The following is a 26,055-nucleotide window of genomic DNA, read 5'->3' as shown; positions in this document are numbered from 1 at the left end:
ACACTTTGATAGATGTACCATTCTGCTGTTTCTGAAGCATTAAAGGGAATAGTTAGAAAGGGAATACCCTCCCCTGAGTTAGTAGGGGTTGCAATGCATACCCAACAATTAGAAATGTTAAAGTTTTCAGCATATATCTTAGCTGTGTAAAGGAATGTGTTCTTATTCATTTCTGATACAACATTCACAAAGTCAATCAAATAACTGAAAATTAAAATTGCGGCAAACATTTTACTTGGACGCGCGCTTCACGTGCGATGCGTGAATCCAACTTTTCTTTCCTTTTAACTTAACAGCGGATTGGGTGGTGAGAAGGATTACGAAAGGACCTTCCCACTTTGATCCCAAAGGTTCCTTTTGCAGCTTTTTGACGTACACTTCTTCACCGGGCACCAGGTCGTGTCCACCCTCCGGAGGATCGCCCCACGCAGCTAACACCTGTTGAGAAGCAAAGCTAACAGCATTTTTGTTAGATTTTGACAGTAAGACAGCAAAGCATCACTCATTAAATGACAGTCTGCTTTCCTCAAGTCAATAGTTCCTGGCAGAGACATTGGTCTGCCTGTGATGATTTCAAAAGGGCTCAGGCCTGTTGTTCTATTTGGTGTTGCTCTAATGCTGCATAATAATATTGGCAAAGCTTGGACCCAATTCATGCCTTCCTGGCTGTATTTAGGCAGTCTTTCTTTCAAAGTTCGATTCATACGTTCCACTTGTCCTGATGATTGTGGATGATAAGGACAGTGTAAATTCCAGTTAATGTTTAGTAGTTTACAGACTTCCCTACAAACAGCTCCTGTAAAGTGGGTTCCATTGTCTGAGTCAATGCTAGCTGGTACTCCCCATCCAGGAATAAAGTCTTTGCATAGCACTTTGGCTGTATGGGCAGCTGTCCCTCTTCTAGCTGGAGCAGCTTCCACCCATCTGGAGAATTTATCCACTATTACAAGGACGTCATTGTACTGTTGACATTTAGGAAGAGTGATGTAATCTACTTGTAAGTCCTGGAATGGACCTGCAGGAGCAGGAGCTCTTAATTGAGGCATTGATGTTATAGGACCCAAGTTATTCTTTTGGCAGGTTACACATCAGTTTGCTACCAATTGTGCATGTTTTTTGAATCCTTTACCACACCAACTTCTATGGAATCGATCCATCATTTGTTGAGGTGATATGTGTCCCCATGAATGAATTTGTTGAGCTAAGAAGGGCATTAGTGATTGCGGTGCGACTGGTTTACAAGTTTGAACTTCTCTCCAAATTTCATCATCATACGGTTGAATACCTGATTCTAACCATTTCCATTTTTCTTCCTTTGTACAATCATTCTGCATTTCACGTAAATCATGTAATAAGGTGGTTACTCCCAATTTGTAAATGTGACTGAATTCCTGATGCCAATGAGAGGCACAAAGTGTAGCCACCTAAAATGGACGCTGAGCTACAAAATAAGCCAAGCGCTAAGTCTGCAGGGAAACAGACAGTTTTGCCAGAACAGCAGTCTGCAAAGAGAGCATTTTGCATTCTGCAAGCAGCAGAAATCAGTTTGGGCTCAGGTGAGAAGACCTTAGCTAGGTGCAAATGGCAAAACGCTTTGCATGCTAATGAGGCAATCAGACCTGAACACCCACACAATAGATACATTTGATTCTGAATGGACACATTTGAATCAAGGCCCAGACATCGAGGCACCAGAAACCTCCAAACAAAAGGGCATAAGAAACGCCCCCCCCCCCATCACGGAGACCCCCTCGCATTGGGGAATTAAAACAGTATCGATGAGGAATTGACCCAATAGGTAAAGCCCGCCCAAGAAGAGGGAAGGACAATGGGATCCCTATAAAAGACAGGGACCTCGTGTTGTCCGGTCTGCTTTTCCGTGCTCCGGCTCTGACCAAGACCTTGAAGATCCAATCTGACTCCAGCCGTCGAGCACCAGCCGCCGAACCGTAAGTGCCAGTACGACGCTCGCTACGCGAACTAAGCCCGCTAGAACCCCCAGTGACCAGAACGCTTGCTGAAGGTTGCAGCCCAAGACCAGGACGAAGGCCTCGCTCCCTGACCTTGCCTGTTCCTGTTAGATAAGTATTCTGATTACTTTAGTTTAGTCATAGCTTAGTCTCTTAGTGTGTGCATGAATATTTATTATTACTGTATAATAAATATTATCGTTTGGACCTTACTAATCGGTGTATCGTCTTTATTACTTTGAACTTGACCTTGGAATACTCGTGACGTTGTCTATACGGCAACTGGCGACTCCTAAAGCTGAATAAATACATAAGACAGAGCCTAGTGGTGTTAAGCACTTGGAAGTTAATACCCCCCAATAAACGCGTTTTACGCCCATAGCAAAACGTGCAACAAAAGGGAGGCAGCTTCCCTTGCTGCTTGGTCCGCAAGAGCATTTCCTCTTGCTTCCATAGTGTCCTCATGAGTATGGGCTTTACATTTTAGAACTGATACTTCTTTGGGCAAGGTCATAGCTTCTAGAAGATCTCGTACTTCCTTTCCATTTCGGATAGGTGTACCTGCTGTTGTGAGAAATCCTCTTTTTCTCCACAGTTGGCCAACATCATGTGCTACTCCAAAACCATATCTGGAGTCAGTATAGATGTTAGCAGTTTTATCTCTTGCCACATGACATGCTTCTGTAAGTGCCTTTAATTCGGCCTGCTGAGCTGATGTAGCTGGGGGCAAACCTCCTTCAGCTAATACTTCGTATGGGCTTGTGACTGCCCACCCAGCTTTCCTGATACCCTTGTCAATAAAAGAGGAACCATCTGTGAATACGATTAAATCTGGGTTCTGTAGTGGCTCTTCTTCTACTAAGCGTACTTCTCCCATTTCCTCTATTATTTTCACACAGTCATGTACTTCTCTCTCTCCCTTCCCTTGTTCCTCGGGAAGCGGGAGCAAGGACGATGGGTTTACAGGACTGGCTTTGTGAAAATATAGGTTGGGAGCTTCCAAAACTGCTGTCCATCTAGTCCATCTAGCTGATGTAACTTGTGACACTCTGTTCATGGATAGTAGAGAATGGACTGAATGTGGACATTTAATGATTAACTTTTGGTCTAGAACAAGTCCAGATGTAATCATTACAGCTCGACATGTAGCTTCCATGGCTCGTAAGCAACTGCCAAATGCTAGTGCCACATTGTCAAGTTTAAGGGAATAGTACCCAACTGGTCTTAACTGATCACCATGTTCTTGAGCTAGTACTGCAGTCATGTAACCATCTCTTTCATGAACAAACATGGTAAAAGGTTTTCCGTTGTTTGGAATACCTAAGGCTGGCGCTGAACACAGGACCTTTTTCAAATTCAGAAATGATTGTTTTGTTCAGAATTGAGTTTAACTCAATCTTTTGATTTTCTGTTTCCTTTTAGAAGATCATTCAATGGCTGGCATAACTGAGTATAAGAATCAATCAAATTTCTGTTAAAATTACAGAGTCCCAAGAAAGATCAGACTTCCTGTACAGTTGAGGGTTCTTTAGCTGCTTTGATGGCAGCTGTTCTGTTCTGAGTAAGTTCCCTTTTGCCTTTGGAAATTTTCTGTCCCAAGTAAACAACTTCTTCCTGGGTAATTTGTGCTTTTGCAAAGCTAGCTTTGTGACCATTTGCACTGAGGTGGTTCAAGACCACCCGTAAGTCCTTTTCATGGCCATCTTTATTGATGGAGGCTAACAGAACATCATCTACATACTGAATAATGGTTGAAGGCAGATCAGGCAGTTGCCTGATGTGATTCTGCAGAGCCATGTGGTAAACAGTTGGGCTATTGTGAAAACCTTGCGGTAGTCTAGTCCATGTGTACTGTTGTTGATTGACTGTAAAAGCAAACCATGGTTGTACTTGATTAGCTAATGGTACTGACCAGAAGCCATTTGCCATATCAATGACTGAAAACCACTGAAGGTCAGGAGTTAAAGAGTTAAAAATTGTAGACGGATCTGCCACTAAAGGAGCTTTTCTGACAATGAATTGATTTGCCTTTCTGTAGTCAATAGTAAGGCGCCATGTACCATTAGCCTTTTTCACAGGCCATACAGGGCTGTTTGATGAACTGTGAATACGCACTAAAATATCCCTTTCTTCAAGTTGTTTTATTATAGGTAGAATACCTTGAATTGACGTTTTGCTAATGGGGTATTGTTTGGTACAAGGTGGAGCTGATCCCATGAAAGTAACTGGGTCCATTTTCAAAAGACCACAATCATTTTTGTCAATTGCCCAAATTGGATGATGTTGTATTTCATCTTTTTTTATGTGTCTAATGGACCAGGTAATTTTCCCATTATTGAAATTGAGTGAAGAATTTAGTTGTGATAAGATGTCCATACCTAGAAGTGCTTGTGTTACCGGACCTACCCATATTGACGCTATCAGTTGATGTGGTCCAAATTCTAAGAGCAGTGGTATAGTCTTCCGAAGAGGGACAGAGTCTCCTCCTGCAGCCAAAGCTTCAATTTTCTCTGAAGTCAGGGGAAAGAAAGCAGCATTCTGTTCAGTAACACAGGTAAGTTCAGCTCCAGTATCAAATAGAAAATCGATATCAATACCTTCCACTCTTAATGAAATATATAATCCATCATTTTTCTGCTGCAAAAGTGCATGTAGAGAGAAATGGAGAGAATCATCAAGAGTGGGGTCTAGTAGTTTTTTGAATTATCACACAGAGAACGTCTTTGAGCTGGAGGACAGCTGTTTAACATTTAATTCATAGCATTGTTATCATCGTGTAGACTCCTACGTGGGTACGGTTCGTCCCCATGTGGGTAAGATTTCTCCCTACATGGGTAAGATTCCTCCCTACGTGGGTAAGGTTCCTCCCTACGTGGGTAAGGTTCCTCCCTACGTGGGTAAGGTTCCTCCCTACGTGGATAAGGTTGGGAGGTTTTAGAATCCCTGTACGTAAGTCTGTGTCTGTCTTGTTGGAACGTTACCCTAGGTGCATCTTGTTTGTGTGCATTACGTGGTTGACCACAAGGTGGAAATGTATTGTAGTGAAAATTGTCTACCTCATTATCATCACTCGAATCCATCCGTGGTTTAAGATAGCATTTTGCCATCCAGTGTCCTACTTTACCGCAGTAAAGACATTGTGGTATATTTTCCTTACGTGATTTTAATGGAGCCAGGGTACATGTTTGCCCTGAATCTTGTGGTGGTGTTTTAGTCACTGCTAATGAGCTTGTCCGATTGCGTAAACCACGATCTATCTGAATGCACCGGTCAACTATGTCTCGGTATGTGCCAGTTTTGGCCCAAGATGGTAAAACCAAATTCAAGGCATCAGAAACTTCAGGTTTAATACCGGCTACAAAACCCGTTTTTAATGGATTTAAATTGCTTGCATCCCGTGTGTCAGTTTCGTCTGTAAGTGTCATTCCCGAATATTCCATCCAAGTCTGTAAAAATCGGTCCTCAAAATCCTGAATATCTTCATTACTTTTTTGAATGCAAGATGTGATCTTAGACCAATCGGTCCTCGGGGGGCGATATGTTAATAGCCAATCCCTGATTGCTAGCCAACCAGCGTCTAAATTTTGCAAATCGTCTCCAAGGGCATATTCCACCTCAGTTCTAAGGGTTGAAATTACGCGAGTACCAAGCATGATAGTTAGAACATGTACTCCATCAAATGGGTGGAGACTGTAAATGGATTTTAATCTGTTAATTCCATTCCATGTGGACATACCACCCTTTTTAGGATGTGGGAGATTTTTGGACCATTCGTCAATTTGTGCAGGCTCTGCTGGTTCCTGAGTCCATTGATGATCAAATATGTTTCTAGAGATAGTTTCACCTTCTTCCTCTATTTTTTTGCTTCCAACTCTAACCCGTTTGCGTTTTAAAGGGGCTAGTTGAATTAATTTAGTATTACGCTTTGTAGGAACACTATCTTCGTCTGATTCATTTGGCAGAGGAATTAATTTATTCATGACACTTGATCTCGGCTGTGCATTTGCCAATTGTGCCACTAGGTGGGCTGCTTGTTGAGTTTGTGTTACTTCAGCTGCTATTTGAATCCAGTCTTTTAGGACCTTGCCGCTTTAGTGGCAGTGTTTAAATCATTTTTAAAAACATATCTTTTTTCGATTAACTTGCAATTATCATATTCAATTCGCTCAGTTTTTGATTGCAACCTTTGATATCTTGACTCTACTTCAAAAATTTGATCTTGTAATTCTGCTGTTTGAATAGATAACTTCTGGAGTTTAGAGGTTTTGTTTTGCAATTCAGTTCCAATTTCATCATAATGTTCAAGTTTAGATTCTGCAGCTTGCAAGTCTCTTTCTAAAACACATTTTTGTTCCATTACCTTGTACTTTTCAAGTTCAATTCTCTCAGTTTTTGATTGCAACTTTTGGTATTTTGACTCCACTTCAAAAATTTGATTTTGTAATTCTGCTATTTGAGAAGATAACTGCTGGAGTTTAGAAGTTTTGTTTTGCAATTCTGTTCCAATTTCATCATAATGTTCAAGTTTTGCTGTTGTATCTTGCAATTCTTTTTCTAAAACACATTTTTCTTCAATTAACTTGGAATTTTCAAGTTCAGTTTGATCAGTTTTTGATTGCAACTGTTTGTATTTTGACTCTACTTCAAAAATTTGATCTTGGAACTCTATTTGAACAGATAACTGCTGGAGTTTAGAAGTTTTGTTTTGCAATTCTGTTCTAAGTTCATCGTCCTGTTCAAATTTGGATTTTACATCTCGCAATTCTCTTTCTAAAACACAGTTTTCTTCAATTAACTTGGACTTTTCAAGTTCAATTTGCTCAGTTTTTGCTTGCAGCTTTTGGTTTTTTGATTCCACTTCAAAAATTTGATTTTGTAATTCTGCTAATAGAACAGATAACTGTTGGAATTTGGCATCATCCTGTTCAAAACTGAATTCTGCATCTCGCAATTCTTTTTCTAAAACACATTTTTCTTCAATTAACTTGTACTTTTCAAGTTCAATTTGCTCAGTTTTTGATTGCAGCTGTTGGTTTTTTGATTCCACTTCAAAAATTTGATTTTGTACTTCTGCTATTTGAACAGGCAACTGCTGGAGTTCAGAGATTTTGTTTTCCAAATCAGTTCTAATTTCATCGTCAGATTCAAGTTTTGCTTTTGCATCTTGCAATTCTTCAACAACTGCAATTAGTTGGACTTTAGTGGTCCTATATTCATGATCAGTTTTATTTTTACTAATTATCTCTTGCTGTCTGCGTAATTGTCCCATAATTGCCAGGGACCATTTAACACGTTCTGCACTGTGCAATCGTGTGCTTTTTCCCCATGCTCTCTTGATATTATCAAAGGACCACTGTCCTCTGCGGATATTATACTTTGATTCAATTTTTCTTGAGGGTTCACATAGGTCAAATTGTTTACGAAAGAAAGACCCAAAATCCCCCAACATATCTTCAATGGAAACATCTGGTATCCCAGTTCCTCCTTTTACCGTCGTAGGGAGTAAATTTCTGCCTTCCAAAGGGTCTAAATCTATACTTTCAACTGGATCAGCCATAAATTCAACCTTTCACTTAACTTTTTGTGTGTAGGCTGCGTTAGTCTCAACAACCATTGATTTAATACAGTCTATAAAAATGTCCTTTTCAGGGGTCGAAGCACTGATTGATGCGGCCTTAAGACTTTGAATGGGTGAAAAAGATATTTCTTACCCCAGTCTAGCCGTGGATTCCGACAGTCTTCCGATCTCTTCCGATTATTCCCGAAGCTTCCGTTATCGCCTGGTCCTCCTCCGATTTCTCACGAAGCTTTCCGAACTCTCCGAAGGTCGTATCAGAACTCCTCCCCCGCTGCCTGACTACGCCAAGTGTTGAATCTTCGGATTTGTGAAGTTTTGTTCAGTTTACGGTTGCCGGTTGTTGTTGAGACATTGTTGAAACTCAGTAGAAATTCAAGTTAAAAACTTGTCAGGTGCAAATAAGAATTGTTTTATTTGAAGTTCATTGGTTACAACTTGAAAATGATTTAAAAGGAAGTTTGTCGACAATTTGATTTTCTTCAAAGAATCACAGGAATTATCTTCTGAGATAATAGCCTGAACACAACTTTAAAAGTCAAAGGCTGAAGTCAAAGTATGAAAATTAAATAGGAATACAGAACTCTTTTCTAATTCTCTTCCTTTACTTTCTCTCTCTCTCTCTTTCTGTCTTGTTCTCTCTGTCTCTTTCTTTCTGTCTCTTTCTTTCTGTCCTTCTGTCTTTCTGTCTTTCTGACTTTCTTTTTAAAATGGTGGCCAAATCATCCATGGATATGCTATTTCATATCTGTCTTAAGCGATCCGATCACACCCCAATATGATCCTAATTGGTTTAAGCTATATTCAAACACATTTGATTTGATAACAAGCCGTCCATCCTCACGATGCAACGCCACTTCCAATTGTTGCTTATCTGCAACAATTAAAGACGTTATGTCATCTCATCATAAACTGTTTTTTTGACACAGTCTAAAATGTTTCGGCTTGCATACGTTATGGAATGTGGTTCAGGCTGTTATCACAAGTGGACTGAAATCAGAACAATGGAGCCTTTAATTATTCCACCTTACAGCCCATGGGATTTAGCCCCTGTCCTTGAAAGAATGTGATGTTTTTATCAGTGGTTCTGTTTTTCCCAAACTCATGTCTGAGTTTGGAAGTTGTATGTTTCTTTCATTTTAAAACTGGGATTTAACTTACCTATATTAAGTGTATTTAAAATACCTGACTTCTACACAGGGCCCATTCTTAAAAGTTCCTCATTGCTCACTTCAAACTCTCATATTGTACCTTTTGAATTTTCTTCATTGGTAATTCAGCCTCTCCTGCTCATTTTCCTCACAAGCAGAGCGGCAGCCTTCCTTTGGCTCCCTTTCTCAAATTCTTCAGCTTGTACTTGCTTTTTACCAGTGACTTGTGATGTGACAACTGTTGTTACCCAGGGACCTGCACTGGTACATCGAGACATTGAAGATGACATTTTGATTGGTGAGAGATGAGTGGGAAGCAACAGAGACACAGATTTTATTTTTAGAGATAGAATAAAGGGTGTCATCTGATGTTTGTTGTGGCAGAGCGTGAACGCAAGTAAACCCATCTAGTAAAGGAGCAAATTATGCAAATTGCAAAGTTACAGGTTGCAAAAGTGTGTCTGCACCACATCTTCATGGAAAACGCCCTATCATTTATCCCACCCGATTCGTTCTTGCTAACATGCAGCAACATAAATCGTTCAATATAAAATCAAATTACTGTGGATGTGAAATCTGAAAAAAAAACAGGAAATGATGGAAAATATCAGTGGGTCTGGCAGCATCTGTGAAGAGAGAACCGAGCTAATATTTCGAAGCTGGGTCACTCTTCATCAGAGTAAAGCATTTAATTATTCAATCGTTGCTCACAGATATCGCTGAGAAACAGCCAAAATGTTCCTTCTGGACTTCCTCAGGTAAATCCTGTCATGCATTCAAAGGAAAATACTGCGGAAGCTGCGACTCTGCGTGCGAGTCTAAAAATGATAGGATTGTGGGTCAGAAAATGAGAGGATATCTTTGGAGCCAGACACAGTGTTAATGTTTCAAATACGTGTGATCTTTACTCAGAGCTGAAGCGAGGAGTACATGCAATGGAGTAGGTGAGGAAAATGGAAGTTGCATGAAATATGGGAGCTATGGAAGGTTGAATAAAGTTTGACAAAAATCAAGGTAAAGCAAACTAGAAGTTCGATGCCACAGATATTGTTACCCAGGGACTTGAACCCTGGGCCCTCAGATTAAAAGTCTTATGCTCTACCGACTGAGCTACCAGGGCCCATTCTTAAAAGATCCTCATTGCTCACTTCAAACTCTCATATTGTACCTTTTGAATTTTCATTCTTGGTAATTCAGCCTCTCCTGCTCATTTTCCTCACAAGCAGAGCGGCAGCCTTCCTTTGGCTCCCTTTCTCAAATTCTTCAGCTTGTACTTGCTTTTTACCAGTGACTTGTGATGTGAACTGTTGTTACCCAGGGACCTGCACTGGTACTTCGAGACATTGAAGATTACATTTTGATTGGTGAGAGATGAGTGGGAAGCAACAGAGACACAGATTTTATTTTTAGAGATAGAATAAAGGGTGTCATCTGATGTTTGTTGTGGCAGAGCGTGAACGCAAGTAAACCCATCTAGTAAAGGAGCAAATTATGCAAATTGCAAAGTTTCAGGGTGTAAAAGTGTGTCTGCACCACATCTTCATGGAAAACGCTGAAAACTCAGAGCTGAATCGAGGAGTACATGCAATGGAGTAGGTGAGGAAAATGGAAGTTGCATGAAATATGGAAGCTATGGAAGGTTGAATAAAGTTTGACAAAAATCAAGGTAAAGCAAACTAGAAGTTCGATGCCACAGATATTCTGCCAACGTGTTCTGCATTCGCCATTGAATTATGAACATTTCTTCACAGGCTCCAAGCTTTGACCCAAAAGTACTGCAGAGATTTGAACTCACAGTCTCCTGTTCACTAGACAGGCACTTTAACCATCTCAGCCACAGCACCAACCTTGATTGTAGGCTTGCAAGTTTAGAACAGATTTCAATTATTTTGATTAAACACCAGTATTGTTGATTTCTTATGCTGACTTTGAGAGTGCAAATTATAATATTCATCTGCAATGGGCTTTTGAAAGTGTAAAAATTGCAGTAATTTCTGAAAGTTATTAATTTATAGCAGTCCTGCAGGGAAGAAGTAAACAAACAGGAAATATTTTACGAATTTTGAAGTGATTAAACATGACCAGAAAACTATAGTGGCATAATGCAGGACAAGACCAGGAGCGAGTTTTTACATTAACCGAAAATGTAGCAAAACTACTTGATGGCTGTTACAATTTGGCAAACCCAACATTGTCACGATTCTTCCACTTTTCATAAATCATCCTGCATTTTCTATTCTTTTTTCCTACTGTTCATTGGGGAGCAAGCGCCTTGAGACAAACTGAAAGCCCTGACAAGGACTTGAACCCTGGGCTCTCAGATTAAAAGTCTGATGCTCTACCGACTGAGCTACCTTTTGAATTTTCTTTATTGGTAATTCAGCCTCTCCTGCTCATTTTCCTCACAAGCAGAGCGGCAGCCTTCCTTTGGATCCCTTTCTCAAATTCTTCAGCTCGTACTTGCTTTTTACCAGTGACTTGTGATGTGACAACTGTTGTTACCCAGGGACCTGCACTGGTACTTCGAGACATTGAAGGTTACATTTTGATTGGTGAGAGATGAGTGGGAAGCAACAGAGACACAGATTTTATTTTTAGAGATAGAAGAAAGGGTGTCATCTGATGTTTGTTGTGGCAGAGCGTGAACGCAAGTAAGCCCATCTAGTAAAGGAGAAAATTATGCAAATTGCAAAGTTTCAGGGTGTAAAAGTGTGTCTGCACCACATCTTCATGGAAAACGCCCCATCATTTATCCCGCCCGATTCCTTCTTGCTAACATGCAGCAACATAAATCGTTCAATATAAAAGCAAATTACTGTGGATGTGAAATCTGAAAAAAACCCAGTAAATGATGGAAAATGTCAGTGGGTCTGGCAGCATCTGTGAAGAGAGAACCGAGCTAATATTTCGAGGCTGGGTCACTCTTCATCAGAGTAAAGCATTTAATCATTCAATCGTTGCTCACAGATATCGCTGAGAAACAGCCAAAATGTTCCTTCTGGAATTCCTCAGGTAAATCCTGTCATGCATCCAAAGGAAAATACTGCGCAAGTTGCGACTCTGCGTGCGAGTCTAAAAATGATAGGATTGAGGCTCAGAAAATGAGAGGATATCTTTGGAGCCAGACACAGTGTTAATGTTTAAAATCCGTGTGATCCCCGTACCAGCCTCCCCGGACAGGCGCCGTAATGTGGCGACTAGGGGCTTTTCACAGTAACTTCATTGAAGCCTACTCGTGACAATAAGCGATTTTCATTTTCATTTCTTTACTCAGAGCTGAAGCGAGGAGTACATGCAATGGAGTAGGTGAGGAAAATGGAAGTTGCATGAAATATGGGAGCTATGGAAGGTTGAATAAAGTTTGACAAAAATCAAGGTAAAGCAAACTAGAAGTTCGGTGCCACAGATATTCTGCATTCACCATTGAATTGGGAACATTTCTTCACAGGCTCCAAGCTTTGACCCAAAGGCACTGCTGAGATTTGAACTCAGGACCTCCTGTTTACTAGACAGGTGCTTTCACCATCTAAGCCACAGCACCAACCTTGATTGTGGGCTTGCAAGTTTAGAACAGATTTCAATTATTTTGATTAAATACCAGTATTGTTGATTTCTTATGCTGACTTTGAGAGTGCAAATTAAAATATACATCTGCAATGGGCTTTTGAAAGTGTAACAATTGCAGTAATTTCTGAAAGTTATTAATTTATAGCAGTCCTGCAGGGAAGAAGTAAACAAACAGGAAATATTTTACGAATTTTGAAGTGATTAAACATGACCAGAAAACTATAGTGGGATAATGCAGGACAAGACCAGGAGCGAGTTTTTACATTAACCGAAAATCTAGCAAAACTACTTGATGGCTGTTGCAATTTGGCAAACCTAACATTGTCACGATTCTTCCACTTTTCATAAATCATCCTGCATTTTTTATTCTTTTTTCCTACTGTTCATTAGGGAGCAAGCGCCTTGTGACAAACTGAAAGCCCTGACAGGGTCTTGAACCCTGGGCCCTCAGATTAAAAGGCTGATGCTCTACCGACTGAGCTACCAGGGCCCATTCTTAAAAATTCCTCATTGCTCACTTCAAACTCTCATATTGTACCTTTTGAATTTTCTTCATTGGTAACACAGCCTCTCCTGCTCATTTTCCCCACAAGCAGAGCGACAGCCTTCCTTTGGCTCCCTTTCTCAAATTCTTCAGCTTGTACTTGCTTTTTACCAGTGGCTTGTGATGTGACAACTGTTGTTACCCAGGGACGTGCACTGGTACTTCGAGACATTGAAGATTACATTTTGATTGGTGAGAGATGAGTGGGAAGCAATAGAGACACAGATTTTATTTTTAGCGATAGAATAAAGGGTGTCATCTGATGTTTGTTGTGGCAGAGCGTGAACGCATGTAAACTCATCTAGTAAAGGAGCAAATTATGCAAATTGCAAAGTTTTGTTGCTCATTCTACTGTTAGTGTGATTAACACGCCTCCATTTAAAGGACATGTGCTTGACACTGGTTTGGCTCTGTACCTGAATCTATGCTCAGGCATTACCAGGTGCCGTCAGAGACACCGTCACAAGTTAACAAGGTCAAGTTCAAAGCAATAAGTCTTAACACCGATCAATAAGTCTAAACAATTAGTGTTTATTATAACAGATATAATAAATACTCATTCACACGCTAAAGGACTAGTACTTATTTCTACTATTAAACGACTAAATACTTATCTAAGTAGGAACCAGCAAGGTCAGGGGACAAGGCCTTTGTTCCTTTCAGGACTGCACCTTCTGTTCACTAATAGTCGGCAAGAGTATAAGCAATGCCTGGGTCACATAGCGATCGCTGTTTGGCACTTACTGAAAGATCGCTGATGCTCAACGGCCGGTGATGAAAGACAGGATCTGGAGGCTGGGGTCGGAGTCAGAATGCAATTGATCTGGGCCGGAGTCTGGAAGCAACAGACCGAATCATGTGCTTGACCTTCTTTTTATAGGTCCTAGAGGTCCGTGCCCCTTGGGGCCGGCTCTTTCACTTGCTAGGTATCGATTGGATCTTTCCCAATCGATATCATTCGAATTCCCCTATCCTGGAGTCGTTTCTCGATGGCGGGGGCGGTTCCTAGGGGTCATTGACCTGGGTTCTCTGGCGCCATTCTGGCTGGGTAGCTTATAGAAAGTATCAATCGATACTTAAAATGTTTCTATTGTATCTGGGACTGGGCCGGTATCATCTCATTAGTATGCAGATCGCTTTCCTATTTGCACCTTTGGCTGGGTTTCTGCAACTGCCTTGAAACCGGTTTTGTACGTGCAAAATGCTACTGCAAGCTGTGTGTCTTTGCTATGGCTGTTTTTCCCTGCAGTCTTAGCAGTTCTCCATTTTGTAGACTGGTGTCCATTTTAGAGGGCTACATTCCCTCCTTGTGATCCTCACGAGAAATTGTGAAGGCTCACCTATGTATGGTTCTTCTATGTTACTTCGATTTCCTTTGGGTTCCTTTTTGGGTTCCCTGACCTTAGCAAGTTCCTGGGCGTCTATTCTGTCCTTAACTATGGCAAGAAAATTTTAACTCCCATTTTCAACTTGGCGCTATGTCAAAGGGGACATGCATTACCAATATTCGGGAACCTCGACCTATCACAATTCCTATTCTCATCTTACTTTAAACATTTCATCACATTCTAAAGTCTTATCCATTCACACCACATTACATGTCGCTTTCTGACTCGGCAATCGAGTTCAGAACCATATAATACATCAGTGTCTCATTTTTATTTACATATCGCTATCAATACATTTCCTATGCATCAAGGGGTTGGGGGGATTGGTGAAAACCGAAAATAGGGGATTGAACTCCGTAAATGGTTGAGGGGCAGGAATGGGAGGCTCTCCTTTTCCATTTCCTCTACCTGAGGGTCTGTACTATGATGCAGAGAATTGCAATCACCAGCAGTGATTCAATCACATACGACATTGAGTACCAGGTCATGAATTTCGTGCACCAGGTCTGAACCTCACTGATCAGTGCTGAGCACGGAGAAGTCGGTGTGTGGGAAACATTAATGGCGGGGGTCGTGGGGGAAACATGATTTGCTTCTACATGCAAAAATACAACATTTAATAGTAATAGGTAGGCTTCCATCATGGTCTTCTTTGTTCTCTTCCTTCTCTTCCTTTGTATGGCCGATCCTTGCCGTGAACCCTGCTTCGACTTTTTGAAAGCTATGGGATCAAGCACAGTATCTGTCAATACACAGTTTAATATCTGTACTGTTAGTGTATATGTCCTCTCATTCCAATTGACCCTTAAATGACTGGCCAAGTCAAACCCTGTGACTCCCCTCATTTTTATTTCAAATGCGAATTTAGGAGCAGATGTACACCTAACAACTTTACCTCTGCGAGCCGTCTCGCAGGCTTTGCAATTTACCATCCGAATGTTCCTGGATGTAAATAGCATGTGGGATGGCTGCCGAAGGGCTACCTAAAGAAAAATGAAACAATGTTTGGAACAAAAAGGTCGAATGAGTTGCGTATGGGCCGCTACGGGTAAGATTTGAATGGGGTCCCCGGGTAAGGCGTGCCGTGCCGTACCCGAGCTTGGCTGACCAAAGGGGGGTTCTCAGACAGGGCGGGTCCTCAATGCCGTTTCTCCACTGCCTGAGCAACCTGTTATGAACGGGTAGGAATGTATTCATCGTGGGATTGCAGCCTCTATTCACAGAATAGAGGGGCACCTGAAAAACAAGGGAGGAGCCAAGATGCTCCAACATCTGAAAACAGGGGACAAGTCGTGAACTTTGTCGGTTCACCAGAGGATACCTAACAGAAGTTCTCAGAAGTTTCTGCAGACAAGCTAACGTGCATGCGAGGCGGTCACAAGCTTTTCAGCTGAAAACAAGATGGCCAACCTCCAATCAAACCTTTAGCAAACAACAAAGTGATCTGCTCTCCAATCAAACCCTTAATATGATCAAAAACAAACAAACACAAATAAACAAACATACGTGCAGGTTCCATCAGAAAGGATATCGCTTCCCTCAAGCGGTTCCTCTTTTACATCATCTGGACACCTCACTTCTCCTCTCTCTATGCGAACAGGGTCACAAAGGGGTTGCCGTATCGGGAGTCAGACATCACATCTTCCTCTTCTCCCGGATCCCACACTCTTGTGTGGATCAGGCATGCGATCTGTGCGTTATGTGACCGGGGGTCACTCTCATTATTGCGGACAAGTCTCCATGAATTGTCCCTGTGCCAAAGTGTGGTATCTGAGTTTGAAGGGGTATTGTCGGTGTCGTCGGGGTCGGGTGGTGGGTCTGGGTATTTAACGTAGGTGACCTCCATGGGGTCACTGGAGTCGGGGTCGTAGTCGCTAAAGTGGGGGATGTAGGGTTGAGTACTGTGGCTGTCTTCATTGTCAGAGTCAGTGTCACTGTCACTGCTGTGGCAGCTTGTGGGCGTTTCGGGACGTGGTCTGAAGTCAGTGGGCGGAGTCGTGGGCGAGTCCGATGAGGAACTGGTCTGTGAGGAGGATGGTGGAAATGTGTCTCTTGTGGGCGGAGTGAGATGTTCTGCTGCCTCTAGCAGGACATGGTGTGCGTGGTTAGACTGTGTTCCATAAGCCTTTAGCTGGTTAATATGGAACCACGCAGTCTTACCGTTGGGGTATTTTATTCTGTAAACGGAGGGGCTAATTTTGTACGAAATTGAATACGGGCCGGAAAATTTAGGTGCCAAAAAGCTGCTGGGGTTATAAACAGATAACATTACCTGTTGTCCAACCTGAAACTCTGTGGGGTGTACATTCTTATTAAAGCAAGCTGTGCTTTGTTTTCGTCTTTTTCCTAATTTTACTGCGGCTGCTAACTGTGCAGACCTCACAGTCTCAACTAGGTCTTTGACTGCCTTTTCATGTGTGAGGGCCGTCACTTCGGGGCTAGTCATGTCCAGTCCTAAAAGGAATTCTGTACCTTTCATAGGGTGTCCGGTCATGAGTGTGTGTGGGTGAATCCTGTGGATGATGAAACCGTGTTGCAGATGAACATGAGTGCAAATGGGAGTACTGAATCCCATGTTGAATTGTTCTCCTGAACCATTTTTCTAAGGGTCGATTTTAGGGTCCGATTCATGCGTTCAACTATCCCGCTTGACTGGGGGTGATACGCAATGTGGAAATTTTGTTTAATGCCAAATATTGTCAGGACGTTCTTCATGACCCATCCTGTAAAGTGAGATCCCTGATCTGACTCAATACTTCTCGGTAGACCCCATCTCGTGAAGATGTGGTGGGTCAGGATCTTTGCAGCTGTCTTAGCTGTATTCGTTCGTGAGGGGAATGCCTCTACCCATTTGGTAAAGGTGTCTATAACGACCAGAACATAATTATAGCCATTCCTACAAGGGGGCAATGGTCCTATAAAATCGATCTGGAGGTTAGTCCAGGGGCCATTAACTGGTCGAGTATGTCTAAGTTGTGCCTTTTTCAAGTACCTCTCTGGTTTATTTTGTGCACAAATTAGGCAATTCACGATGTAATGGGTCACATCGTTTCTTAAATTTGGCCACCAACAGAGTTGCCTGAGGTGCCTTGTGGTCGGGTCGATCCCTTGGTGTCCATGACTGTCATGGAACAAGGCAATCATCTGATTCCTATCCTGTTCCGGAAAGTTTATCCTTAATGATCACACCCTCATGTGTGGCCAGAGCGTGTCTGAACTTATCGTATTGGTGCACAAAATTTCCTTTAAAAATCTCCCTGAGATCTCTATCCTGTTTCTGTGCCTCAACTAAATCTTTAATTTCCGTCTTTGAGACCTGAACTGCACTCACAGGGGCGCTAGGTGGTGCGCTAGCTGGGGGTGTCCAAGAGTGTCCTCGCCTGGAACCTGCTTTTGCCAATGCGTCGGCTTTTACATTTCCAAGGGGGGATGATCTATGGTGACTTCTAACTTTGATAATGCCATACGTCCTATCCTTTGCCTTGTCTAAGATATGGTGGAGTAATGGGGCTGATGGAAGGGGCTTCCCATCTGCGGAGACAAAACCTCGTGTCCTCCACAGGGGTAGAAAATCTGTTAAACTGTTACAGACATACAAACTGTCCGAATATATGTCTGCCGGGCTGGGAAAACAATCTGGGTGGTCCACTATGTATGCGATGGCCGCGAGCTCAGCTGCCTGCGCGCCTAAGTGACCTGGTAATTTTAAAGAGATTTATTCTAATGCGCGACCCTGCGCATCCTCAACATAGGTCCCGCACCCAGTGATGCGTTCTCCATCTAAAACTGTGGATGAACCGTCCACATATATTTTCAGTGGGGCACACGTGTCGGTGTGCTGGGGGCTCTGGCTTGAATTCCCTATCTTTCTGGGGGGTGTCTTCGCTATGAAGGGTCCTGTGTTGTGTAGGGGTGCTACAATCTCGCATTCATGGGGTTGTCCTGGATATTGGAGGTTGTCCGCTAAAACTGTGTGTGTCCTGGTCCGTTTAACTGTGATGTCCCGTCCTTGTAAAAGTAACGTCAATCTAGCTGCTCTAATCTGGCTAACTGAACCGTCCTTCAGTCGACCGTCTAGAAGTAACTGTGTGGGAGTGTGCTCGGTCAAAATGGTGATGGGATTGAGTCCGGTAATGTACGCGAAGTACTGTACTGCCCAAAAAACTGCTAGGAGGTGCCTCTCGCAGGCTGAAAATCCTTGCTCTACAGGGTCTAAAAGTCTGGAGGCATAAGCCACGGGTCGTAGCTGCTCGTGCCGTTCCTGGAGTAACACGGCCGAGAGGGTCAGATCTGTGCTCGCTACCTCTATTGCATAGGGGGAGAGTTGGTCTGGGACTTGTAGCGCGGGTGCTGCGCTAAGGGCTTTCTTTAAATCTTCCACAGTCTCTGTATGCTGCGGAAGCCATTCCCATGGGGCTCCTTTCTTAAGGAGGTCTGAGAGTGGGGCTGCCTTTGTCGCAAAGCCATCGATATGGTTCCGCCAGTAACCAACCAGCCCTAAAAACGAGCAGAGAGCTGAAACATTCTAGGGAAGGGGCAATTTGACAATCGAATCAATCCTTTTGAATTCAATCTCGCTTTTGCCGTGCGTGATGACTGTACCCAAATACATCACTTTGCTTTCTAATATCTTGGCCTTTCTGGGGTTAACTTTACATCCAATCGAGGTTAAAAGTTCCAGGAGCTTGGCCAGAAGCGGAATGTGCTCTGCCTTTGTGTCTGTCTGCAGTAATAGGTCGTCCACATACTGTACCAGACATTCGGGGCGGGAAAATTTTACTAAACCATTTGCCAGCTGTCGGTGGAAAATGGAGGGGGAATTGTGGAATCCTTGTGGGAGGCATGTCCACGTATACTGCTGTCCTTTGAATGTGAAGGCAAATTTGTACTGGTACGCCTTTGCCAATGGGATTGACCAGAAGCCATTGCTAATGTCCAATACCGTGAAATATTTGGAGTGGAGTCCCTGTTTGAGCATGGTTTCGGGACTTGTTGCTACCGTGGGGGCTACTGCTGGGGTTACTTTGTTGAGCTCCCGATAATCAATGGTCAGACGCCATGATCCGTCGGGCTTTCTCACTGGCCAAATAGGAGCATTATTGGTCGAGGCTACTGTCCTAAGTACACCTTGCTCCAATAAGCTATCTATTACTTTTCCTATTTCTCCCTCTGCTTCTGGGGGAAATCGGTATTGTCTCTGTGGTCGGGAGTCAGGTCCGGTAACGTGAACGTGTCCAGTCATTCTGCCGCAGTCATGCCGTTGACTGGCAAATGCTGTCCTGTGTTTATTTAAAACGACTCTCACTTGTCTGTCCGTACTAAGCGTGGTCGGGTCGAAACAAAAGTCGCCTACTGCGCTAATCCTATTCGCATACTCTCCTACTGTGAGAGTAGCGGGTGCTCTGTCTGATTTTGCCATTCGCCAGACACACTGGTTTACTGGATCGAACGACAGGCTATGGGCATTCATGAAATCTATACCCAGTATGTGTTCTGCTGTACGGGGTAGATTAACTAATACAACGGGGTGTCTGGTGGAGATGTTCCCTAGCTGAATTGCTACGGGGGCTGTGATGTGTCCCTGCCGTGAGTGTCCTGTAAAACCGCTGAGTGTAATGGTGGATGTGGTTGGCCACGTGTCTGCCTGTGCCGTGGTGGTGGAATTAATTGTGGTGCGGGACCCTCCTGTGTCCCAAAGTAACTCTATGGGCTTCCCTCGAACCTTTGCTGTGACTACCGGTCTCCCGGATTGGTCCCAGAGGGTGTCACAGACCCAAGTGGGGGAGCCCGAACACCGTCAGTCCGTTCCGTCCACATTGGTCTGTCCTGACTGTATTCCTATACTGTGAATAGGCTTCGCTCTATTTCTGTTCAGAGTGCCTGTCTGCTGGCCTCACTGTGATCTTTGGGGTGCATTGCATTCCTTTGCAAAATGTCCTAACTGGCCACAGTTGTAGCATTCCTGCGACTTCTGTGGAGGGCTGGTCTTCCCTTCATTTACCCATGTGGGGTTTTGGTGAGCTCTCACTGCCTGAATGTCCGCTGCAGCCTGAGCTTCATCTGGGGTCTTTATTTTAAATTTTGCCCTGAACCGATTGTTCCCAAGCGCGGGACAATCTTTTCAGAACCCATTTCTCGTTATGGGCCTCCTCTGAGGGATCGTAACTATTGCAAGCACTCTGTCCTGCATCTGTGGCATGGGAGATTATGGTGCGGGTCCATTTAACCATGTTGTCACGGTTCAAATGCGCTCGGTTTAATTCGCCGAAAACTGCCGTGAAATGGATCCACAGCCTTCCTGCAAATGCTGTGGGGTGCTCTGTTCTCTTTTGTCTGCATTTATTTAGTCCTTCAACTGGGTCTCCTCTGTTATAACCAATTGCATCTAAAATGGAGGTGTGCATTTCCTCTAGTGTCCCTCCTCCAAAGTTCTGTGGGTCGGGGAGGGCTGCTACTACGGAGGGGTCTAAGCTCAGAACCGTGAGCTTAACCTGCTCTCTATCGTCCAGGCCGTACATGGTAGCCTGCTGTTTAACATTTGCGAAAAATTGGTGGGGGTCTGCGGTGGGGAGAAACGGAGTGATTTTCTCACACGCGTCCCTGTGTTGCGTTACAGTTAAGGGGGTGGTGTAGGTGATATCGGGTGCGCCGTCTGTGGTTGCCTTTCTTTGGGTGGTGACTGGATTCATGGGTGCGGGTGCTATCTGATCTGTGGGGGGTTGGGGTGCTTTCCTTTTCTGCTGCGCTGCTGGCGCACATGTTCCTTGAACATAGCGCTGCGCTGTCTCACTCAGTTCCTGCCAGTCTGGGGCATTCTCCTCATCTAACTGCGTTCCAAAGGTGCTTTGGAACCCATTCTGCACTGAAAGCAGCGATTGCAGCTCCGCAATCTGCTTCCTGCATTTTGCATGGTCTACTGTACTCTGTCTTTGCTCAGTAGTGGCATCGTGGAGTGCTCTTAAAGCTGCCTATAGGTCAGAGCATTGCCTCTGCAATGCCTCTACCTGCTTTTCTGACTTCTCTTATCAGGACTGCACGCTGCATATCTTGATAGGCTGTTTCATATTGTGTCTGGGAACTGCTCAGATGGGCTAGACAGGACTGATGTGCCCTCTTGGCATCATCCACCTCTCTACCCTTCTCTGCCAGCTTCCCTCTTAGTTCTAAATTTTCATTCTCGATGTCCCTGACATCCACTTTGCTCATTCTATTGCGTTCTTCCAATTCTGCTCGGAGCGTCCGAACGACCTCCTCAGTGCCTCGCAACTGTGCCAAACAGGGCACGATTGCCATCGGCTTGCGTGCTTTACTCGGATTTTTCTTATGAATTTGAGAGAGGTTCTCCCACCAAGTATGTCCTATACTCCCGGGACCTGTCTCCTTATTCATACAGAAATAATTCCAAAGGGGCCATCACTTTCCTTTCAGATACTTGCGGAGTTCCAGCGCCCACACGGGACACTGACCTACTCTGCTACTGCTGGTCGCTGCGACCAAGAACTGCTCTGGGTTCATGAGGCGTTCCATTGCCTACATGGCCATTTTCTCTTTCTTACTTAAATTTGGAACAGGGAGTGTTGAGGTAATGTTTCAAAAAGACGGGTAAGGCTTTCGCTATGTTCCGCTTACAAAACTCCCGACACTTCGTCGCAACAAAAAGCTCTCAGGTTAACTTTACAACCCTGTTAGTACACATGCACAAAACACACTTCCGAATTATTATTATTGGTTTGAACACCTCGATCACTTGTGATATTTCCTTTTTTACAATCTGATTTCTAATTCAAATTTCTGGGGTTCTCACGGAGTGGGGGTGCCACTTCTAATCGCGTCCCGTCAGGAGGTCACCACTAAATGTTGCTCGTTCTACTGTTAGTGTGATTAACACGCCTCCATTTAAAGGACATGTGCATAACACTGGTTTGGCTCTGTATCTGTATCTATGCTCTTGAGTCGCCAGGTGCTGTTATAGACACCGTCACAAGTTATCAAGGTCAAGTTCAAAGCAATAAGTCTTAACACCGATCAGTAAGTCTAAACAATTAGTGTTTATTATAACAGATATAATAAATACTCATGCACACGCTAAAAGACTAATACTTATTTCTACTATTAAACGACTAAATACTTATCTAAGTAGGAATCAGCAATGTCAGGGGACAAGGCCTTTGTTCCTTTCAGGACTGCACCTTCTGTTCACTAATAGTCGGCAAGAGTATAAGCAATGCCTGGGTCACGTAGCAATCGTTGTTTGGCACTTACTGAAAGATGGCTCATGCTCAACGGCCGGTGATGAAAGAAAGGATCTGGAGGCTGGGGTCGGAGTCAGGATGCAACAGATCTGGGCCGGATTCTGGAAGCAACAGACCGAATCATGTGCTTGACCTTCTCTATATAGGTCCTGGAGGTCCGTGCCCCTTGGGGCGGGCTCTTTCACCTGCTAGGTATCGATTGGGTCTTTCCCAATCGACATCATTCGAATTCCCCTATCCTGGAGTCGTTCCTTGATGGCGGGGGGCGGTTCCTAGGGATCAATGACCTGGGTTCTCTGGCGCAATTCTGGCTGGGTAGCTATAGAAAATATCAATCGATACTTAAAATGTTTCTATTGTATCTGGGACTGGGCCGGTATCATCTCATTAATATGCAGATCGCTTTCCTATTTGCACCTTTGGCTGGGTTTCTACACCTGTCTTGAAACTGGTTTTGTACGTGCAAAATGCTAACTGCTTCTGCAAGCTGTGTGTCCGTACTATGGCTGTTTTTCCCTGCAGTCTTAGCAGTTCTCCATTTTGTAGACTAGTGTCCATTGTAGAGGGCAACAGAAGAGAGAACCGAGCTAATGTTTCGAGGCTGGGTCACTCTTCATCAGAGAAAAGCATTTAATCGTTCAATCGTTGCTCACAGATATCGCTGAGAAACAGTCAAAATGTTCCTTCTGGAATTCCTCAGGTAAATCCTGTCATGCATTCAAAGGAAAATACTGCTGAAGCTGCGACTCTGCGTGAGAAGCTAAAAATGATAGGATTGAGGGTCAGAAAATAAGAGGATATCTTTGGAGCCAAACACAGGGTTAATCTTTCAAATCCGTGTGATCTTTACTCAGAGCTGAAGCGAGGAGTACATGCAATGGAGGAGGTGAGGAAAATGGAAGTTGCATGATGGGAGCTATGGAAGGTTGAATAAATTTGACAAAAATCAATGTACAGCAAACGAGAATCTCAGTACCACACGCATTTTGCCAACATGTTCTGCATTCACCATTGAATTGGGAACATTTCTTCACAGGCTCCAAGCTTTGGCCCAAAGGCACTGCTGAGATTTGAACTCAGAATCTCCTGCTTACTAGACAGGTGCTTTAACCATCTAAGCCACAGCACCAACCTTGATTGTGGGCTTGCAAGTTTAGAACAGATTTCAATTATTTTGATTAAACACCAGTATTGTTGATTTCTTATGCTGACTTTGAGAGTGCAAATTAAAATATTCATCTGCAATGGGCTTTTGAAAGTGTAAAAATTGCAGTAATTTCTGAAAGTTATTAATTTATAGCAGTCCTGCAGGGGAGAAGTAAACAAACAGGAAATATTTTACGAATTTTGAAGTGATTAAACATGACCAGAAAACTATAGTGGCATAATGCAGGACAAGACCAGGAGCGAGTTTTTACATTAACCGAAAATCTAGCAAAACTTCTTGATGGCTGTTGAAATTTGGCAAACCCAACATTGCCACAATTCTTCCACTTTTCAGATAATCAACCTGCATTTTCTATTTTTTTTCCTACTGTTCATTGGGGAGCAAGCGCCTTGAGACAAACTGAAAGCCCTGACAGGGACTTGAACCCTGGGCCCTCAGATTAAAAGTCTGATGCTCTACCGACTGAGCTACCAGGGCCCATTCTTAAACATTCCTCATTGCTCACTTCAAACTCTCATATTGTACCTTTTGAATTTTCTTCATTGGTAATTCAGCCTCTCCTGCTCATTTTCCTCACAAGCAGAGCGGCAGCCTTCCTTTGGCTCCCTTTCTCAAATTCTTCAGCTTGTACTTGCTTTTACCAGTGACTTGTGATGTGACAACTGTTGTTACCCTGGGACCTATACTGGTACTTCGAGACATTGAAGATTACATTTTGATTGGTGAGATATGAGTGGGAAGCAACAGAGACACAGATTTTATTTTTAGAGATAGAATAAAGGGTGTCATCTGATGTTTGTTGTGGCAGAACGTGAACGCAAGTAAACCCATCTAGTAAAGGAGCAAATTATGCAAATTGCAAAGTTTCAGGGTGTAAAAGTGTGTCTGCACCACATCTTCATGGAAAACGCCCCATCATTTATCCCGCCCGATTCGTTCTTGCTAACATGCAGCAACATAAATCGTTCAATATAAAAGCAAATTAATGTGGATGTGAAATCTGAAAAAAAAATAGGAAATGATGGAAAATATCAGTGGGTCTGGCAGCATCTGTGAAGAGAGAACCGAGCTAATATTTCGAGGCTGGGTCACTCTTCATCAGAGTAAAGCATTTAATCATTCAATCGTTGCTCACAGATATCGCTGAGAAACAGCCAAAATGTTCCTTCTGGAATTCCTCAGGTAAATCCTGTCATACATCCAAAGGAAAATACTGCGGAAGCTGCGACTCTGCGTGCGAGTCTAAAAATGATAGGATTGAGGCTCAGAAAATGAGAGGATATCTTTGGAGCCAGACACAGTGTTAATGTTTAAAATCCGTGTGATCTTTACTCAGAGCTGAAGCGAGGAGTACATGCAATGGAGTAGGTGAGGAAAATGGAATTTGCATGAAATATGGGAGCTATGGAAGGTTGAATAAAGTTTGACAAAAATCAAGGTAAAGCAAACTAGAAGTTCGGTGCCACAGATATTCTGCATTCACCATTGAATTGGGAACATTTCTTCACAGGCTCCAAGCTTTGACCCAAAGGCACTGCTGAGATTTGAATTCAGGATCTCTTGTTTACTAGACAGGGACTTTAACCATCTAAGCCACAGCACCAACCATGATTGTGGTCTTGCAAGTTTAGAACAGATTTCAATTATTTTGATTAAACACCAGTATTGTTGATTTCTTATGCTGACTTTGAGAGTGCAAATTAAAATATTCATCTGCAATGGGCTTTTGAAAGTGTAAAAATTGCAGTAATTTCTGAAAGTTATTAATTTATTGCAGTCCTGCAAGGAAGAAGTAAACAAACAGGAAATATTTTACGAATTTTGAAGTGATTAAACATGACCAGAAAACTATAGTGGCATAATGCAGGACAAGACCAGGAGCGAGTTTTTACATTAACCGAAAATCTAGCAAAACTTCTTGATGGCTGTTGCAATTTGGAAAACCCAACATTGCCACGATTCTTCCACTTTTCATAAATCATCCTGCATTTTATATTCTTTTTTCCTACTGTTCATTGGGGAGCAAGCGCCTTGAGACCAACTGAAAGCCCTGACAGGGACTTGAACCCTGGACCCTCAGATAAAAAGTCGGATGCTCGACCGACTGAGCTACCAGGGCCCATTCTTAAACATTCCTCAATGCTCACTTCAAACTCTCATATTGTACCTTTTGAATTTTCTTCATTGGTAATTCAGCCTCTCCTGCTCATTTTCCTCACAAGCAGAGCGGCAGCCTTCCTTTGGCTCCCTTTCTCAAATTCTTCAGCTTGTACATGCTTTTTACCAGTGACTTGTGATGTGACAACTGTTGTTACCCAGGGACGTGCACTGGTACTTCGAGACATTGAAGATTACATTTTGATTGGTGAGAGATGAGTGGGAAGCAACAGAGACACAGATTTTATTTTTAGAGAAAGAATAAAGGGTGTCATCTGATGTT

General features: G+C 43.1%; 1 protein-coding gene and 6 non-coding genes across 7 annotated transcripts in view; 1 reads left to right on the top strand and 6 right to left on the bottom strand.

Moving 5' to 3' along the window:
- Positions 1 to 26,055, top strand: part of LOC119967855 (probable G-protein coupled receptor 139) — a 150,318-nt gene that overhangs the window by 41,493 nt on the left and 82,770 nt on the right. The gene's annotated exons all lie outside the window — the stretch shown is intronic.
- Positions 9,733 to 9,816, bottom strand: trnak-uuu. Its single transcript has one exon. It is a non-coding gene; the product is annotated as a tRNA-Lys (tRNA).
- Positions 12,164 to 12,237, bottom strand: trnat-agu. The gene has a single exon. It is a non-coding gene; the product is annotated as a tRNA-Thr (tRNA).
- On the bottom strand, positions 12,681 to 12,753 carry trnak-uuu. The gene has a single exon. It is a non-coding gene; the product is annotated as a tRNA-Lys (tRNA).
- trnat-agu lies at positions 23,503 to 23,576 on the bottom strand. The gene has a single exon. It is a non-coding gene; the product is annotated as a tRNA-Thr (tRNA).
- On the bottom strand, positions 24,020 to 24,092 carry trnak-uuu. The gene has a single exon. It is a non-coding gene; the product is annotated as a tRNA-Lys (tRNA).
- trnak-uuu lies at positions 25,662 to 25,734 on the bottom strand. The gene has a single exon. It is a non-coding gene; the product is annotated as a tRNA-Lys (tRNA).

The sequence above is a fragment of the Scyliorhinus canicula genome, chromosome 6, assembly GCF_902713615.1.
Source record: "Scyliorhinus canicula chromosome 6, sScyCan1.1, whole genome shotgun sequence".
NCBI lineage: Eukaryota > Metazoa > Chordata > Chondrichthyes > Carcharhiniformes > Scyliorhinidae > Scyliorhinus > Scyliorhinus canicula.
The sequence above is the reverse complement of the archived record's forward strand: the minus strand, read 5'-3'. Positions and strand labels throughout refer to the sequence as shown.